At 40.3% G+C, this 20,979-nt stretch overlaps 1 protein-coding gene across 2 annotated transcripts in view; it reads right to left on the bottom strand.

Annotated features, from left to right (window-relative positions):
* The window catches only part of LOC129752303 (beta-galactosidase), a 277,208-nt gene that overhangs the window by 96,760 nt on the left and 159,469 nt on the right, over nt 1–20,979 (bottom strand). The window lies entirely within an intron of this gene.

The following is a 20,979-nucleotide window of genomic DNA, read 5'->3' as shown; positions in this document are numbered from 1 at the left end:
TACTTTTCCCGTAATACGGCACATTAGGCGGCGCACACCCTTTTCGTCCACCGTTTTGGCGATTTGATTCCACCAGTTCTTCATTTGAGTCATTTTCCTAACAAGTTTTCCCTTTGCCTTAAGCCTCCGCTTCGTGATTGCCCAGTATTTCTCTATCGGCCGGAACTGGGGGCAGTTTGGGGGGTTGAGGTCCTTCGGTATTACGCTGACCCCGCTCGTTGCGTACCATTCCATAACCGTTTTGCTGTAATGGCAGCTTGCGAGGTCCGGCCAAAACATTACTGGACGGTCGTGGGCACGAATAAACGGCAGAATCCGTTTCTGTAGGCACTCTTTTTCCCGACACGTGGGTGAAAAAAGTTTCCAAATCCGTCCACTAGGAGCGCCACAATGAGCAAAAGAATTTGTTCCAATATTAAATGAAGCAGACTTTATTCTGAACCTCTATGTCTTGTTGAAAGAAACTTAGTAGAGGATAATTAGATATCCTTGGTTACCCAAAGGCCGAGAACACGTGTTGACAAGGCCGTGCGAACGGGGGGGGGGGGGGGGGGGGATAGGGGTTTACAAGGCGGGTAAAGCTTCAGGTGTGTTCTTATACCAATGCACGGAATCGTCCATCTTGTGACAGGCAATATGCACCCACCCTACTGACCCACCCTGGGGGTTTACCCCTCCCCCCTATGGAGATTTTTCCAAGTAAAATTTTCACCGTAAACAGCAAGAACAAAATTGGTGTAATTTTAGACCGAAAATGATGCACGAAAACGGAACATCAATTTTGATGTAAAATTCTTTCATGATGTATTTTTTTCAAGAATGTAATTTTTGAGGCGTGTAAATTTAGATCGAAAACAATGCACGAAATCGGACGACGAAAGCCGTAGTGTAAAAATAGACGGGGATGTATATTTTAAGATTTATTCTCGTAAATATTAGAAATCTTTGCTAAATATTCAGGTTTTGCTGTTGTCTATGAATGAATACGCTGCTTTTAAAATTTAATTTCGCATATATTTCCAAAACATTCTGTTATCAACACCCAAACGAAACAGTCGCCTTTTGTTGGGCTCCCGGTTATTTCCCTCCGCGTGTTTTCTATACGGGTTTTTTGTACGGTGAAATTATTGGCTAGTGCACACAGCCCATATTATTTCAACCGTTGAAAGTGCGACAATCGAACAGTGGATGGATTGCAGCCCATTGTTCTACCATCACCACCCATACGTGGCATTGATTTTTTTCGCCAGCAAACTCCAGCCGGTGAAAAAAAGACCGGACCGCGTGTTTTATACCGTATTTTTTTTCACCTGGAGGCAAACTAGAGGCAACCTAGGTTCGCTCTAACTGCTGTCATCGTGCTCATTTATTGCTCGAGAGGCAACCTAGGTTCGCTCGAAAAAGGGACGGAGTCGCCCTGAGAAAAAAGTCAGTTTTGCGAGAAGTTCACCAATACTCTCAACGTTGTTGTCAAAACATTAAACAGCTGTTTTTGGCTGAAAACAAAACAGTTGAAATAATGAACGGGCAAATGATTATTGCCGCGATTTTGAACCTCTCAGCCAAGCAAAATCGTACTATCTGCAGTCCAGTGCAATCCGGACACGAAAAACGGCAATCCGGATGTGAAGAACCGAATGAAGAAATCCAGAAGGGAGAACAAAATGACAGCTGCATGTAAACATTGCGCTCGTTCTCACGCACACCTACGTATGGAATAACTCGAAACCCGAAACTTGCTTTTTTATTCTGACGGTTCCAGAGCCAAATCCGGAATCAAAAAAAAAATACGCCATTAGTTTCACCAGATCGTGCGCGCTACGTCTGAGAACCGCTTTTAGTGAGCTAACGCAAAAACAGCAGTGTGAAAGTGAAGACTATTTTTTCTTCCTCTTGTTTAACTCATTTTCCGTTAAAACAATATTTTCCTATAGAGCCGGACTTGCGTGCCGTTACAGGGAAACAAAACGGAACTGATATCACCATCTATTTCGGTGCTTTACAAGTGATTCCATCATTAGTATTGTCCAGCAGCAGACAACAAATTCTGGCTATTGAAGATAGCCATCAGCCAGCTGGTATAGGGTGTACCTAATAATAGGGTGTACCCGATAAACAATTTTTTTTTCCAAAAGTTCAATTTTGGTTTTTTTTTTCTTTTCTTCAATACTTTTCTATTTCTCCTCCTTGTTATTATTATTTGATAATTTTTATTTAATTATTTTTTTAATTTTTTTTTTTAAATTTTTTATTTATAATTATAAAGGTTTTGTTCTTCACTCGAATCCCATTAGCTCGGAAAGCTACCGCCTAATGGATGACGACGGTGAGGCGGGCAAAGATCCCCCATTACGGGATGATTTTTCCGAGGAAACAATAGACCATCCGATGTATTGTCATTGAAGTTGAAATCCGAAGTTTTCGCGCTGGTGATCGGCAACCTTGCCAACTAGCGACGTTGTGAAATATCATTACTGGCAACGCTTTTGTAAAGTAATAACCAGCGTGCCTATACAGCTACGGGTGGTTGCATATTGAGCAACAGTCGGCAAGGAGTACCAAAAGTTTCTCATTGGTGGGGGGTGGAGACGGAGCGCTTTTTGACAGCGAATTGTTCGCCTAACATGCCTATGATTACGATTGCCTGTCACAAGATGGACGATTCCGTGTATTCACGCAGAGTAAACTTGAATTTTGGAACGAATTAAATCTGACTTTGATTCAAAACATTCATTTTTTTGAATCTAGCTCCTGTTTTCTTTGAATCAATGAATTATAGTTTTGATTGAAAAGAATAATTTTTGAAAGAAAGAATAAATTTTTTGAATTGAATAACTTTGGACTTTGATTTCAAACAAATTCTTTGATTCAAAAGAAATTTGTTCAATTGCATATTTCTTTAGAAACAAAGTAAATTTTCTTTCAACCGAAGAAAAATGTTTTAAACTGAAAAGAATAATTTTTTGAAACAAAAACTTCAAACTTAGAAGATATTTTGCATTGACTTGCAAGAAGAACAGAAAACCGAAAAATCGAATAAAGTTCGGCCGCTCGTTTTAAAAATCAAACCAGTGAAACGGAGTAAGCTATAAATAAGGAGGATTCAGGATGCAAAATGGTAAGTGTAAGTTAATAAATACTGAATATTTAAGTGAATTCAAGATTTTCTAAAACGCTTGTATAGTTAGGCCGATGACATAGTGAGTGCGATGCGATGCGAATTGGCGGAAAATTTACGGACGCAGCCTACGCGAACTCGAGCGGCGGAACAAATTGACATCTGCTTCGCCGCGTTGAGTATGTCAGGTTTAAGCGATTCACATACATTTTCATCAAATGTGGTTCACCGCATTGAACCGCATTCACCGCATCGCATCGCATCGTATTCACTATGTCATCGGCCTTACAGGACCACGGCCGACGGATAGATTTCCAAGTCTCTCGAACATGGAGAAAGCTGCGCAAAGTAACACCTCCCCAAATCCCGCGGTCGTATTTTTTCGGCCCAATCTTCAACGGCAATCACCAGTCGGACCAGCCAGCAGCTGGAGTGGCTTTCGGAAGTTTATTGACCGGCCCACGGAGAATGCGAAACTTTGTCAACGATATCAAGGACTCTACTCGGTTATAGTGAACCAGTGTTTTATGTGTTTGTGAATAAAAAAGAATTTAAGAACTAAAATTGTATCTTTTTATTATTCAAACTCCTAATAGGAACTTCGAAACAACAGGGTAAAAATCTTCCAATTGGAATAAATGGAAAATGGTTCAATGAATAAATGCTTTTGAATCTATATATCTAAAATACCTTTGAGCAAAGATAATAACTTTAAATCAAATGAAACTGGTTTTTGTATCAAAGCATTAATATTTTGAATCTAAGATTTTTCAAAAGAAAAAATCTTTGAAACAGAGGAAAATGCATTTGAACCAAAGGATTTTTTATTTATACCAAAACCAAAGGAAAAAATCCTTTGTTTTTGCGGCACTTTCCTTTGAAATAAAAAATCTTTGGTATAAGAACACACCCGAAGTTTTACACGTCCTGATAATAACTTGTCACCAGTGAGTGTCGCCAGTAAATGTCGCCAGCGCTCATTGACGATAACTCCGGTTTGGGGATTCAGCGACAATACCTTACGGACACGGAAGATACCCCTTCCCCTTCCCCGCAGATAATTTTCTCCCCAACTCCATTTGTGTTTGGCAATTACCCACCACCAGCAACCGCTCAAGTAAACTCCCCTCCTGAAAAAACAAACGAGCTACCTCAAGCTGCCCCTCGCCGTCGGGTTTACCAGCCTGAATCGACGGGACCTTGGGTAGTTTACATCCGGTCCAAAATGAATGGGAAATCACCCAATGTGATTTCAATTGCCCGAGACCTCGACAGATCTTATCCTTCCGTAATCAGCTACCAGCCGATGAGACCGCACAAGATGCGCATTGTTGTTGGTAGCCTGAAGGAAGCAAGTGCCATTGCTTGTGACCCGAAGTTCACGATCGAATACCGCGTTTACGTTCCCGCTCGTGACGTGGAAATCGACGGAGTGGTAACCGAAAGGGGGTTTGACCGTCGATGATCTTGTGAAGTCCGGGGTTGGCCGATTCAAAGACCCTGGCCTTCCCACGGTCAAGGTGCTGGACGCGCGTCAGCTGAAATCGGCATATGGCGAGGGGGAAAAACGAACATTTTCCCTGTCGAACTCCTATCGTGTTACCTTTTCCGGCACTGCACTTCCTGATTACGTTACGATCGGGAAGGTTCGTCTACCTGTGAGACTTTATGTGCCTTCAGTCATGTACTGCCAGAATTGCAAGCAGTTGGATCATACGGCCGCCTACTGTTGCAATCAGGTACGCTGCTCTAAGTGCGGGGAGAAGCATGCGGAAGCTTCGTGTGAAATACAAGCAGTAAGCAAGTGTTTGTATTGCACAGGCGAGGAATCTCATGCTCTCTCGGCGTGTCCGAAGTACATATCGCGCAGGAAAAAAATCAAGACTTCTTTGAAAACTCGCTCTAGAAAATCATATAGAGACATGCTGATGAAGTCTTTGCCAATCGTCCCAGAGAACCCGTTTGGCCTTCTAAGTGACTATGAATCCGAAGGGGAGGATCCATGTGAAGGAACATCAGCTGGGCCATTTGTAAAAAAAATGTTTCACAGGCTCCAAAAAGGAAACGCACAACTAACACACAACCCAGATTAGCTGCCAGCAAAGTTAATAAAAACAAAAATCCTCAAAGTGGAAATAGTTATTCTACCCCTCCTATTCAGAAACCTCCGGGTTTTAATCCATCCCCGAAGGATTTCCCTCCACTTTCTGGGAAGTCAAAACCCCAGGCTTCCCTTCAGAATTCAGGACCATCAGTAACTAACAAGAATGTAACAATTCCCAGAGAAACTGCATCTGATCCTTCGTCTAACAGTTTACCTAGCTTTTCGTCTGATGGTAAGATGAAATTTTCGGAAATTGTTTCGTTCATCTTGGACTTTTTCAGTGTACCAGCAGGTTGGAGGACTATGATTATTATTGTCAATTGCATGAATTTTTAGACTATTGAGAGAATCTGATTTGACAGATAACAATTCCGCACTCACTAACACCATCACATTCTTTATATAAACTATCATGTGCTAAAAGTTGAAAAGGGACTATATGAAAAAAGGACCAACATCAGAGTTCAGTTACTTCAAATTATTTCTACCAAAAAATCAACTTTCATACGCACCGTTGCCGTTTTTAACAAACTGCGCAGATTGCACCTATTTAGACCCCCATGCAAATAATTTGCGCGCAGTAAAATCTGCTCCCAGACCTATACATAGACAATGACACATATCGATATTCTTTACATCTTTGGATAAAATTGAATTAAAAACAATTGCGACTGGTGTGTCAGTAAAAATTGTCAGGGAATCCATAATTTTTTGGCTAATTTTTCAGTAATTCGAAAAACGCCCGAAATGCATGATTTATTTGTTCCACTTACATTCTTGTACCCGAATGTACAGAATGCAATCTGTTTTCTGTTCGTTTCTTTTCATTTGTTGATCGGTAAATTTTCGTTATTAAACTCCTTGTTTCGCATTTCATAATAATTTTCGCCAAAACAATAACGATTATGCCGTTTCGAAATACAATTCGAAAATCAGAAGCGAGCAACGGCTGATTTGAAAAACTGACACGGGTTGTTTATGTGTGCGTCAGTGCGAAAATATTTCTGCGTGGAAATTATTTGCACAGGAGTCTAAATAGGTGCAATTTCCGCAATATGTTTGTACCTCTTTTAAGGGAATTCTTGAAAAAGAAAGCTTGCACTATGACCCTCATCGCAGAAGCAATTTCTTTTGATGAATAACTCGTCCACGGGGGTAAGAGAAGTTGTTTCTGTATTGCAATGGAACTGCAGAAGTATTTTACCAAAATTAGACTGCGACGACTTCAACATGACTGTCTTAAACAATGGGGAAGTGACTCGAATTAATGGACCCCAATCACAGCATAGTATTTTTAGACCTTTCTTTAGCTTCTTCCTCTCTGAGCTTGGATTGTACGTGGAAGGTAATCCAAGACCCTCAGGGAAGCGATCATTTGCCTATCAATATTTCTATCACCAGTGGTCGTAGTCCACCCGAAGAGATCAATATTCCTTATGACCTCACAAAGAATGTAGATTGGAAAAAGTATGCATCAGGTGTCATTGAAGTCATCGACTCAACGGAAGAACTACCTCCGGAGGCAGAGTACAGCTTTATGTCCGGAACAATTGTGGACTGTGCAATCGGGGACAAGGGACAGACGGAATGACAATTCGACGATACAAAAACGACCTCCCACTCCATGGTGGGATAGAGACTGCTCAGTGCTCACGTGCGCGAGGAGAAAAGTGCAAGGCGTTTGTTGAGTTTCGCAGAACTGGATTGCCAGAGAAGTTCCAACGTTACTTGTCCTTGGAACGCAAGTTTAAGAACTTGATCAGGGGCAAGAAACGTGGGTACTGGAGGCGATTCGTGGATGGGTTATCTCGAGAAACGTCTCTGCACACGCTTTGGAAAACAGCTCGAAACATGCGAAATTACACACCTTCGAACGAAAGTGAAGAAAGCTCGAGTCGTTGGCTGACACAGTTCGCGAAAAAGGTCTGTCCGGACGCAGTACCAGCTCAGAAAAACTATCGGGATACAGAGAATAGTTCCAAAACGGAGGATCAATTCTCGATGGTCGAACTTTCACTTGCGCTCTGGTCTTGTAACAATTCAGCTCCCGGACTGGACAGAATCAAATTCAACTTGTTGAAGAATCTGCCAGATACCGCTAAGAAACGCTTGTTGAATTTATTCAATAAGTGTTTAGAGATGAACATTGTGCCGCATGAATGGAGACAGGTGAAAGTTATCGCCATCCAAAAACCGGGAAAACCAGTTTCTGATTATAACTCGTATAGGCCGATTGCAATGCTCTCGTGTCTCCGGAAATTGCTCGAAAAAATGATTCTCTTTCGGCTGGATAAATGGGTTGAATCAAACAATCTGTTGTCAAGTACACAATTTGGATTCCGTAGAGGCAAGGGTACGAACGACTGTCTAGCATTACTTTCATCAGACATTCAATTGGCGTTTGCCCAAAAAGAGCAGATGGGGGCAGTATTTCTGGACATCAAAGGGGCATTTGATTCGGTGTCCATAGAAGTACTATCTAGTAATCTTAACTCTTGCGGACTTTCACCAATTTTGAACAATTTTCTATACAACCTGTTGTCTGAAAAAATCATGCATTTTAGTCATGGAGAAACAATCGTTGAACGAATTAGTTACATGGGTCTACCCCAAGGCTCTTGTTTAAGCCCCCTGCTATACAACTTTTATGTTCGAGAAATCGATGCTTGTATGGCACAAAATTGCACGCTAAGACAGCTTGCGGATGACTGTGTTGTTCATATCACGGGTAAAAAAGACACTCAAATAAAATCTCCGTTGCAAGAAACTCTAAATAATTTATCATATTGGGCCAGGAATCTAGGTATCGAGTTTTCGCCTAGTAAAACCGAGTTAGTAGTTTTTTCAAGGAAGCATTCCCCTCCTCAAATAGAGCTTTTTATGATGGGTAGAACTCTAACTCAATCTCTTAGTTTTAAATATTTGGGTGTCTGGTTCGACTCTAAATGCCTCTGGGGAAAACATATTAGGTACTTGACACAAAAATGCCAAAAAAGAATCAATTTTCTTCGAACGATTACTGGAACCTGGTGTGGTGCTCATCCACAGGACCTCATCAGGTTATACCTAACAACGATACTGTCGGTCATAGAATACGGAAGCTTTTGCTTTGGGTCCGCCGCGCAAACCCACTTGATTAAACTAGAACGAATACAGTATCGTTGTTTGCGTATTGCCATGGGTTGTATGCAATCGACACATACGATGGGTCTCGAAGTACTGGCGGGAGTAATGCCGTTGACAAACCGGTTCTTCGATTTATCGCTACGTTTCCTAATTCGAAGTGAAACTATGAATCCTTTGGTGATAGAAAATTTGGAAAGGCTTATGAATATTAATTCGCAAGTAAAATATGTAAATAATTATGATACATTTAGGCAATTAGAAATAAATCCTTCTTTATTAAATTCGGACACGAGTCAAAGTGACTCGGGTAAAAGTACCCGATTAGCAGTTCCTTGATAAGATTCGATCTGTCCATGACCGCTGACATCCGTGGAATACCAGATCACGTCCGACCCAACGTCATTCCTTCAATCTTGGCATCAAAAGTACGTGAAATTGACCCTACAAAAATGTTCTTTACGAATGGTTCTAGAATCGACGGCGCGACTGGTTTCGCAGTGTACAATGAGCGCTTTGAAGCTTCGTTCAAGCTTCGAGAGCCATGCTCCGTTTACATTGCCGAACTAGCCGCAATTTATTGTACCTTGGAACACATTCGCACACTGCCCGTAGACCACTATTTCATCTATTCGGATAGTCTCAGCTCCGATGAGGCGATTCGATCGATGAAACTGATGAAGCGCTCTTCCCATTTTTTGCTGGAAATTTCAGGGATATTGGGCGCTTTGATCGAAAATTCGTATAGGATTACCTTAGCTTGGATCCCGTCTCATTGTCTTATTCAAGGCAATGAGAATGCGGACTCATTGGCTAAGGTGGGCGCGTTACAAGGTGAAATCTTTGAGAGGATAATAACTTACCATGAATATTTTTCAATACCTCGCACTTTAGCGATTAACGCTTGGCAGTCTAGCTGGGATAATGGCACAAAGGGACGATGGCTCCATACGATTATCCCTAAGGTTCCGACGAAGGCATGGTTTAAGCATTTTAACATGAGTCGCGACTTCATTCGCGTGGTTTCTCGGCTCATGTTAAATCACTGCCGGCTTGACGCGTATTTGTTTCGTATACAACTAGCTGCAAGCAATGTTTGTGTTTGTGGGGATGGCTACCACGACATTGATCATGTTGTGTGGACGTGTGAACGGTTTGATCGATCGAGGGCTTGGCTACTGGATACCCTTAGGGCCCGAAGTAAACTACCTGGTGTTCCAATTCGAGACATCTTGGCAAACTTAGATCTTGAATATTTGTACCCTATATACAAATATCTTAAAATGTCTGACTTGGTCGTTTAGTCCTCTTTCCCTCTGTCTATACTCTATCTGATGCTCTTTTCGTCTATTCATTAGAACAACCTCTCGTCCGACCGGTTCGATAACACCGGAAAGAAGGCTGGCCAGGAAGACAATACCTGAGGTAGCTAACGAAACCATGCTACAGGAAGCCACCACCAACCCAAGGCGAAAATCTGCACTCGAGAGCGACCCTATACAATCCTCTTTCCGTTCCTCTAGTTAAATTAATTAACAGTTGAGTAGCCGCGACGATTACGGCCCCCCTCTTACTAACATCACACAAAAGTGAAATTGATATTCGGCACAAAAAAAAACTTTATGAGTTAAATGCCTTAATAATAATGCCTTGTAAATAAAAAAAAAAAAAATATTTCCAAAACAACCTAAAAGATATACACCATCACGCACAGTCACGGAGAAAAAAGACGACAGTTGATCCAATCATTTCAGCTTGTTATACCAATAATCGAAATGCAGTTGATTTTTTCGCATTTAACTACTTATACAATAGATTCAACTACAAACTTCTAATTGTCCATACGCAATCAACTATCAATATGATGCATTCAACTGTATGATTTATGTTATGCATTCAACTATAAATACAATAGAATCAACTACAAACTGCTGATTGACCTTATGCAATCAACTATGAATATAATAGATTCAATTGTGATAGTAAAATTGATTCAATTGTAATGGTATAATTGATTCTACCGTAGATATGATAGATTCAACTACAATTGTATGATTGATTTTAGCATTCAACTATAGATATAATAGATTCAACTGTAGTGGTATAATTGATTCAACTGTAAATATGATAGATTCAACTGTAGTGGTATAATTGATTCAACTGTAAATATGATAGATTGAACTACAATTGTATGATTCATTTTAGGTAATCAACTATAAATATCGTTCCATTATTTCAGTTTAATTATACCAATCATCAAAGTCTAGTTGATTTTATCGCGTCCAACCATAAATATAAAAGATTCAACTACAATCTGTTGATTGACAAATTTTAATATACAGTTGATTTTTTCAATCAGTGGGATTTTAAAGAACGTAGTTTGACTATACGTGCTTATGCGTGTATTGTCCAGTCCAGCAAGAGAAAAAAAGGCGTCAAATTTGCAAAAGAAAAATATTCGTCAGCGAAAAGCACAACCAGCTACCCTCAAAACGGTTCCTGGCAGCGGTCGATTGTCGAAGTGCTGTTGCTGGAGTTACACAAACGATTTCATATGGAATCGCATGTTCCTGTTTACGGTCGTAGTGCTGATGCTTGGCCAGCAGTTCCCGACATCGTTCGTAACCGCTTTCCGGCTGCTTGCAAAACTGTTTCCAGCATCAAATCGACGAGGGCCTTGATGGGGGAACGTAAGACCTTTATGATTTCCGCAATGGCAGCGGTGTTCTGACCTGTCGTGGCCAGCAGTTCTTGGCAAATTCATTTTCATCGAGGAAATCGACGAAGGCGGCCTGATGGGGAAACAGTACTCACCGAAACTGCGAATTGCAAATAGATCCCATAGGAAACGCAAAAGTAATCGTAAGTTTTTCTTTAATTTTTAAAAACATTTAGTTCCGGAAAAAAATGTGTTTCGACAAAATAAAAAAATTAATGTATGTGTGTTTGTGTCTTCCATGGAATTTTCTCAATTTCATGGAAAACGGCGAAGTTAAGGAATTTCATTGAAAAGGAGAGGGTGAACTTAGATTTTCCAACATCGGCTGATCACTTGATGGATCAAAAGGAACATTTAGAGTTTTGCAGTAATATGCTTGTTATAATCAATGAACGGTTGTCTGTCGCTCTACACGACGAAAAATCTCAAGAATTACATATCTTCAAAAGCAAACTATTACATTACAAAGCCAGGGTCGGAATGATAACTGACAAGGAACTGACACAGTATTCTAGGGAAGTGGAAAGAGTCATAGATAGTGCTTTACAATCAATTAATGATTATTTCACAAATGCGACGATGCTCGATCAACCTATTGACCAACGTCAGATAGCGGGAAGTGATAATCATCCTCCGGCAGAAATGGCCATTATCGATTCGATACGTAAACTACGGATACAATCAAATGAGAGATATCGCGGAAAACCTTTAGCATCGAGTTCGCCGATTGAGCAGCAATTACCTTCAATTCCACAACCATCAACCACTCGTTCAGCCGAGGAAAGGGATAGGCATAGGCCACGACAATTTTCAACAGGGTATTTGGCCGCAGGAGATCGTGAACTAAACCAGCGATATAACACAGAAAATTTTGCAAATGATAGATTAACTCTACAAGGCGATATTAGGGATGAAGTCATAAGGGCTTTACTGAACCGTAGAGGAATCAGATCCCCTGTTTCAGGAAGCTTCAATCGAGCGCGATTATCCCAACCAATTCACAAATGGCCACTGTCGTACAAGGGGGACAAAAATATTATGAAACTGGCATTTTTTCTAAATCAGGTTAAAATATATGCAGAAACCAAATAAGTAGACGAAGCGGACTTAATCAAAGGAATTAAACACCTTTTGCATGGTCGCGCCTTTGATTGGTACACTCGCACTTATCACCGTTTCAATTCATGGGAAGATTTTAAAAGGGAAATAAAAAAGGAGTTTTTACCAGCAGCTTACTCTCAACTCATCAAACGAGATGTTTATTTCCGGTTCCAGGGACAAGATGAGACGTTTGATGAATACCACCGCAGCATTCTGGCATTATGTGAGGCGGTTGATCCACCCATCAGCTATGCAGATTCTTTCTTCATCATGAAAACCAATTTGAATGCGGTTGCTTCAGCATCTAGAGCTCAAAACCTGGACGATCTCATAGCGGTCTGCAAGGATTACGACGAAGCGAGATATTTTTCGCAGCGGAACAAGACAACCTCAATCCCACGATCAGCTTTAGCAGAACCCAACCTGGGAACGCCGCACAGAGGAATTCGAGGTCCACAAAACTGGAGCCGTCCTGCAAACAAACATCATCAGGTTAATGTCTTGAGTGATGGAGAAGCTCCAATCGAAGAGAATTACCAGGAAGACAACAACTCGCCTTCAGTTCCTGAACAACATACTTCGGGAACCTACTCGGAACTCCTAACAACAGATGAAGAAGTAAACACAATACGCTCCCAAGTTCCTTGGCAACAGAAAGACGGTAGTGCTTCAACGAAACATTTCAACACAAACCCTTAATTTGCTGGCAATGTGAACAAACCGGGCACATATTTCCGAATTGTCTCAACCCTAAAACATATCTGTTCTGCTACAGATGTGGTAAGAAAGAAGTTACTACTCGAACGTGTCCAGATTGTCTACGACGGTTAGCTCAGGCGTTACCAGATCAAATTTTGAACTCGGGAAACGTACAACCGAGGAATCAATACCGAAGGGAGTAGATTCTTCGGATAATCTTAAAATCCCTTCGCTGCAAGAAACAAGCCATTTCAAAGACGTATCAACATTAATGTTCGATGTTTCAACGGGAGATAATAGGCCATACGCAGAAGTGTCAGTCGGAGGTCGGAAATTGAAAGCTCTTTTAGACAGCGGTGCTACTTGTTGCCTGGTGGGTCGTAACCTTACATCTATAGTAGAAGAACTCGGTCTTAAAAAATTTCCAGTGCAAGGATGTATACGGACCGCAGACAATACCTCTCATAGTGTCTCATTTTACGCCTATTTTCCCATTGAGTACAACGAAAAGAAACATACTATACCTATCTTGTGCGTAGAAACGATGCCAGACACTTTCATTTTAGGTATGAATTTTTGGAATTCTTTTGGAGTTAAGATAATGATCTGTGGTATAGAAGTGTCCCAAAACTCAAACCTCTCAATCCTCAATTCGTTAACTGTAGCTCAACAATCCAGATACGAGAGATAATTGATCAATTTCCAACTTCTCGAAACATAGGCCGTCTGGGCAGAACAAATGTTTACTGCCACAAGATAGACACAGGTAATGCAGCTCCATTCAAGCTAAACATTATCCCTTGTCCAAATTTATGCTGAACGAACTCAACAAGGAAGTGGACAGAATGTTGAGCTTAGACGTAATCGAGAAAGCAACATGCTGCCCTTAGAATAATCCTATAGTTGCCGTAAAAAAGAAGGACGGATCCATGCGCTTGTGTCTTGATGCCAGAAAACTCAATAGTATTATTGTGCAAGAAGCTTATCCTATTCCCATGATAGCCTCTATTGTGAATAATCTAAGTGGGTCGAAATTCCTCTCGTCGATAGACCTGGAGGCTGCGTTCTGGCAGATTCCGTTAGAGGAAAGCTCCAGACCCAAAACAGCATTCACAATTCCCCAACGTGGATTGTTTCAATACAAGGTGGTTCCTTTCAGCCTATCAACGGCAAGCCAGGCGCTCTCCAAAGTCATAACTGAAACCTTCATCGATATGGAACCTAAAGTTTTTGCATACTTATGCCATATTCGTTTTCATCTTGGTGGTGCACCGGTAGTGCACCAAGTGCTGTCAAAGCGTTTTTTTATATGAAGTTGACAGCAGCTGGTGCACAACCATCTTTCCACCAGATGAAAACGAATATGGCATTAGATGACTTGGTGGCAGCGACGGAAACTTGGGAAGAGCACATAGTACACACAAAACTTTCGAGGCTCCACTTAGCAAAAATGAGCTGTTACTTTCCGTTAGCAAAAAAAAAATTTTACTGTTGACTTAGCACTCTTCCAAATTATCATGACTTTTGCTCAATTTGAGTAGAAAAAACCAATTGCTACCAATTTTAGTATTTACAGTAGCATGGACTCAAACTATTTGCAGTGCTATTAGTCTGGGCTCAAACCATTGTCGTTTTGACAGTTTATTTTCACGGTTTTATTCAGTCGGTCGTTTGTTTGTTTTTGTTACCGCAAAATTAAACCAAAATTAAATATTCTGGCAATTTTTTAGGTAAGTGTTTTTTAAACTGATTAAAATTAAAATGCTCTTGAAACGAAACTTTTTATTTCAGCCGAAAAAGAAAAGTGCCGCTCCTTCCCCCGGGAACACACCCCCAGGTGATAAGTGTGAGTGTTCCGAGTACCGCATCCAAGAATCGCCCGATGGTCCACAGCTGGCTTCACATGCTCACCTGACACAAACACAAGTGTACTCCATCATGGTCCAATGTACAATGCCGCGCGATGCATTTGATGCTTTCAACGGCACCTATAGTTGGCCGTGAGTGAGATAGCATGTATGATAGCTTGCATAGTGGCTGCGTCCTCGTAGCTATACCCGATATATATCTAATCCACCTTGTATCCAAATCCTATATCGCACATCCCCCTCCTTCTCCGGGAAAAAGAAAAGAACGAAAATAATACTACAACGTCGTTGCCGAGGATGAATAAAAAGGGACGGCTTTTGAAAAAAAAGCGAAGATAATAAATAAGATAAATCCCCATATTAGTCCTCAAAATTATACTTGAATCATTTTCAATTTCATGAACAAAGGATACGAAATTTTATACTTTCGCTTTTGCCATTGTTTCATTTTTCCTATTTTGAAAACTCCCTATATTAGTTTATGTTCAATGATCGATCGGAGAATCCCTAAGCATTTGTTCAAATTCTAATTACGAGTGCATCGCAAGGATGGGGGATTCACAAATCAAAGTTTCAACGGATTAAAACAATTTTCTAGAACGAGCTCTGCAAAGTTTTGTGTTTCTTCAAAAATAAAAAAAATCATCCTATATTTGTTTGGTTACATTGGTGAACATCAAAACTTTATTGAAATTAAACACATAAGCCACTATCTCAAATTTCGCTTGCTAAACACTACTTCGATCATACACAAATACAAAATATTTTTAATCATACGTCTGTATATAAACAAAACAGAATTGATGTAAGATTTCAATATTCGTCTTATTTTTACTACTAGCTCACTACTAGTGTGAACTTTAAACGAACAAAATAGTTTAATTTTAAAAATCAATTCTGATAACCTTTTATCCATTTATTTGAATTTTGAGGGTGATTTTTTTTCCGTGTCAATTTAATACCACTTTGAGTTAGCTGATGACTATTCATGTTGGGCCTGCTAAAAGTTTAACACGTTCGTCGCCACGTCACCCATATATGGGTGACGGCTCTCTTAAGCAAGGTTGCCGCTCAGTTCTGCCACGCGTTGTAAATCTGTAGCTCTCTCGCTTTACTTTCATGCTCTGAGATTTTTTTTGGGCGACGAACGTGTTAAACATGCTGCTCAGTCTAACGGACAGTCCCATAAGAATGACTGCAGATTAGTGTGCGGGACGAGAAGAAGCTGTTGTTATCTCACTTTTACACATTGATATGCAGTGAATAATAGACGGTCCATCGCAAATCGTGATTGTCGATTTAACAACGTGCAAGTATATATCTGCGCCGAATTGTATATCTCTGTTTCACTTTCCCATAAATAATCTGTATAAAACAGGCTATCTGAGCATTTTTGGTAACTGATATTTGCTCGGCTTTCTAAGACGTTGCTACATCCTTTTGAGTTGGAGTTTCATTACCGTATCTTCATCAATTTAAAGTTGGCCTGACTTGTGGACCTTTAATCACGGTTATTACTTTCCTGCTGCGAGTTTGACACACAATATCGCGGGTTCACTTTGAAGACATTCGCTGCCGCTGCCATGAGAGTCAATAAGAAATTATTATGGTTTAAAAGTTCGGACGGCAAGTAGTTAAATTGTCCTGAATAGTTATTCAGTTTATAATAACCAACATTTCTCTTTTTCATTCTAATTTTAGAAACGGAGATAGAAAAGGCAGTAAGGTGTTTTTGTTCTCGCTTACTCCAGTGTACTTAATCATATTCCCAGTCGATTTCAGCTGCGTTCAATCGTTAGTAGCGATTGGTTTCGACTAGTTTCTGTTAAGTGGTCGTTGTTCAATCGGCTGATGTTTTGGTCGAAACAGATCTGGTCGTTGTTCAACGGAGCAAGTTGAAATCGATCGAAACTAGTCGAAACCGATCCAGCTCGAAAGCAGGATTCATTTCTACCACACTAACACACATGCAGCGTGTGTGTTAGACAGAGAGCATGTTTTTGTTTCGTTTTCGCCATTTCACTTTCGTGCTCTGGATGTTTGGATTCAGTCGGCGGTCGGTCCTGTGTGTTTCGGGTCGGGATTGTCGCTGTGCTTCCAGCAATTAATTTTTCATACATGATCTCTGCATGCTGGCACCGCAATCAAACGGTTTGATGTGGTGCTTGCGGGAGATACTTTTGAACTTTTTAGGTACCAACCAAAGCCGTGCGAACCCGCCCCCCATGGAGATTTTTTCCAAGTAAAATTTTCGTAGAGTTCCGGAATATTACTTGACCTTAAAAGGTGTTTAATAATAAGTGTTGAATTAACACTTTAATCAACCTTATTTTATTTGACGACATTATAATTGAAAATATGTTAAATTGTAAATTTTAAATTGCAATTCAATTAACCTTTTGTTTTAATTGAAACTCTAAATAAGACATACAAAAACACTAGCTCGTCATTTGAATGGGTTTTATTTAAGAAGTGTAACTGAATAAGAACATAGTTTGAAAAATAATTTAACGCTTTTTGACAAAAATTGAAAACAAAAACGTGACATTCTAGAATAAAAGTTTTGAATCAATTATCAAACTTTCCTTAATACGTTAATACTTCAAATAATTTTGCGTTCTGCGAAAAAAAGTTATAGAAGTTTTCTATTTGATGACTTTTGCTCATTTAATGAATTTTGAAAGAAATTTTAAACCAAATTGAATTTTAGAAAAGCATGCATAAATGTAATCGTTTCGCAGGTTCCAAAAATTTTTGAATGAAAACGGTCTGTCTGGAAATTCGTGTGTACAACGCACAAAACACGCATTAGTATTGGTGAACGTATGTTCAACGGACGACCTGGTCGAAATCGGTCGAAGTCAATTGGAAAGAGACAGATTATCAACTGTCAAAATCCATTCCTACTTGTTTCGACCTATTTCAACCTGTTTCGACTAACTTCCATTGAACACACATTTCGATCACGATAGATTCCGTCTCACGTATCATTTATAGCTATGATGTCACTGACGATTCTATATAATTTTTCAAGTGATTTATTCACAGAAAACCTGCTCTCTTACGGCTAACTCATCAATTGCTTTCCCAATCAAGTCCATTCCATCGTTCACTTCATTTCCCAAGATTCTCAAAGTCCTTAAGCCGATGCACTCTTCGAGCAAGATAGGGCTATAACTTAACGAATTTCAAATCGAGATTTCTAAACCAATGGACAGAAGCCACATCTACCGCCGCAATCCATGTTGGTAGTCTTATCTTCGTTGTATGTTTTCATTGACTTGTATTTATCCTTTCTCGTAGAAGCTAACCAAATGATCCAATCCATTCACTGGTTCTTCTAGAACTTTGATATGTCATTGCAGTTATCAGTTCATTGGATTCAACTGTTTTCAAGATCTCATCGTTCAACCAATAAGTTTCTTATCCATCCAGGTGCCCACAATCAGATTACAGTCCATATTACTTTCCTATTTTTCTCATTTCCTTTTTTTGTCAGCCAGTAAAGTCAAGCGGACATCATTCTTTAAAACTCAACTCTCAGAGAATCATCAACTAAATCATGAATAAAATGCACATTTCACTTATCAACGACAGCTCTATATAGAAAAAAGCTGTGTAAAAACTACATTGACAAAACCTGTCATTTAAGCCAAGCTGCAAGAAATCGTTTTAGTCAATAAATGTTCAAACAAACAATCATCGAAACCGGCATCTATGTAGGTGTATGTTTCGATCCATTGGAAACTATGTTAAGCCGCAGGATAGAAATTAAAAGAAGCTGCATTCCATTTGCAAGCTGCTCCAAGTCGCAACAAGCCGAAATCAGTTGCCGTTTCATTCAAGCGAGCTGTGCTAAGCCGCAACAGGAAAACATCACTTTTTCTTTAATTCTTGCAAGCTGTGCAAAGCCGCAATCTGCCGGATAAGGCAATATTAGTTGCCATCGCATTCTTGCAAGCTGTGCTAAGCCGCAACAAGTGAGCAAACATCTACCATCTCGCTCTAGCAAGCTGTGCCAAGCCGCAATAGTAAAAAAACATCGATCTCTCTATCATTCCTGCAAGCTGTGCGAAGCCGCAAAAGGCAATATCAGTTGCCACCGTGTTCGTAGCGAGCTGTGCCAAGCCGCAATAGGTCAACATCATTTATCATCTCGTTTCAGCAAGCTGTGCAAAGCCGCAATAAAGCAAATGTCACCGACCATCTCGTATTTGCGTGCTGTGCTAAGCCGCAGAAAGGTAGCATCAACTTGCCACCTCGTTCTCGCAAGTTTTGTTGAGCCGCAAAACCTCCATGCACCTCTCATCATCCTCGTATCACCAAACAACAATTCTATAGAATCCCGAAAAACTCACCTTCTATAAAATCACTCAACTTCTATAGGTAACATTGATTTTCATCTAAAATGAAATCAGCCTTGGAAGCAGAAAACTTCTAAACCCGAAATCTGGGAACACCATTTTGATTTTTTTTCACTCACATAGTTTTCTCACTGTTCGGCGCAATATGTTTTATTTCACTCATATTTTCGTTGATTGCGAACCACCGGGCGATTCCGGAATCTCTGGCCATCATGGCCAGAACCTGGAAGGATCGCCATTGTGAGTGTTCCGAGTACCGCATCCAAGAATCGCCCGATGGTCCACAGCTGGCTTCACATGCTCACCTGACACAAACACAAGTGTACTCCATCATGGTCCAATGTACAATGCCGCGCGATGCATTTGATGCTTTCAACGGCACCTATAGTTGGCCGTGAGTGAGATAGCATGTATGATAGCTTGCATAGTGGCTGCGTCCTCGTAGCTATACCCGATATATATCTAATCCACCTTGTATCCAAATCCTATATCGCACAATAAGCTAGCAACAACGGCAGCCGACAGCATGTGGAAGGTTGAGCAGCTTCAAACTAGAGGTGTGGACTGGCTACAACCGGATCTATGGCCCTTGTGATTCCGCTGGCAAATACTACCATTGTTGTCGCAGCTATGAGCCAACAATAGACGGAAACGGAATCGCAAAAGAACGGTTACTTCTCTGTGCGGTTACCATAAAAAGGGAATCGTTGTCGTTCTGCTTCTGGAAAAAAATTAATCCAGAATTTCGTTTGTTTGACAAGGTTTGTTTGGCTTCCCGCGAGGGTGTCAAAAAGCGTGGGCTCCTTTGACGCGAATTGTTGCCTACGCCCAGATCATGGTCTGCCCCCACGGTATAAGTATATTGTACACCGTGGTCTGCCCCAAGACAATCAGAGTAAGTCCGGTTATCGTTGTTCAAAAAGTGGTGATAAGAAAAGTTTTGCATCACTTTATAAATGTAGGATACGTTACTTTATTGTTGTTAACATTTTAGGTTGAGCAAGCCAAATAGACGATAGATGACGATTTGTTCCAGCAGAAAAACACTTTTGTAACGCAAACCTTGACCTTCAACATGGGTTTGGGAGTGAACGTGGATAAGGTCAACGTTAGAGGCCGAAGCGCTGATAGCAGCTGGTAAAAAGCGTTAGAGGCCTTGGAGGATTCAACACAATCATCATCATGCTATTATCTTCCCAACATGAATTAAAGCAGCTTCAACTTTAGAGTCAAGGAAAAAAGGGTAAGTTTGGATAGTTTATTTTTTATATAACAACATCTTAATATATAGTCAGGCCCTCAGAGCCCTCAGGTATGAGTGCAAACATTTTTTTTTTTTTGTAAATTCTTTATTTGAAACGGCTCATACCTTTAGAGTGTGTAAACATTATCTATTGAGATTTGTTAATGCTAAACGATTCTTTGAGTTGAAAATTCACAATACGGATTTCCACAAACGCATGTTTCCTTTAAAGTAGTCTTTAAGTCAAGGGCCAAAGTCAGTTCGGTAAATCGTTTATTCCGGTAAATTGCAGTCCATTGAATGGTTCATTCCGGTTAATGAATTTCCGGTAAATAGCAGTCCGATAAATGGTTTTCCGGTAAACAGTATACACCCTTAATCCCATTTGAATCTTATCAATATAACCCACCTAAAATAGAGGCCAAAATATTGGTCTAAAATGTGGATTTTTCATCGATCCAAGATGATTAATTTTTTTTTGTATCGATTTTCAGATTTCGGAGAACGCGAGCCTCAATTCATAGAACAATTCCCACAGTATTCATGAACCTGTTATTATGTTGCAAAAAACATCAGCAGGAGGTGGAAAATAATGCAACCTTTCGGCCGGATGTCTTCACTCTGCGTTGCTGTAGATCGG

This window comes from Uranotaenia lowii, chromosome 1, assembly GCF_029784155.1.
Source record: "Uranotaenia lowii strain MFRU-FL chromosome 1, ASM2978415v1, whole genome shotgun sequence".
NCBI lineage: Eukaryota > Metazoa > Arthropoda > Insecta > Diptera > Culicidae > Uranotaenia > Uranotaenia lowii.
This window is presented reverse-complemented; position numbering and strand designations above follow the sequence as displayed.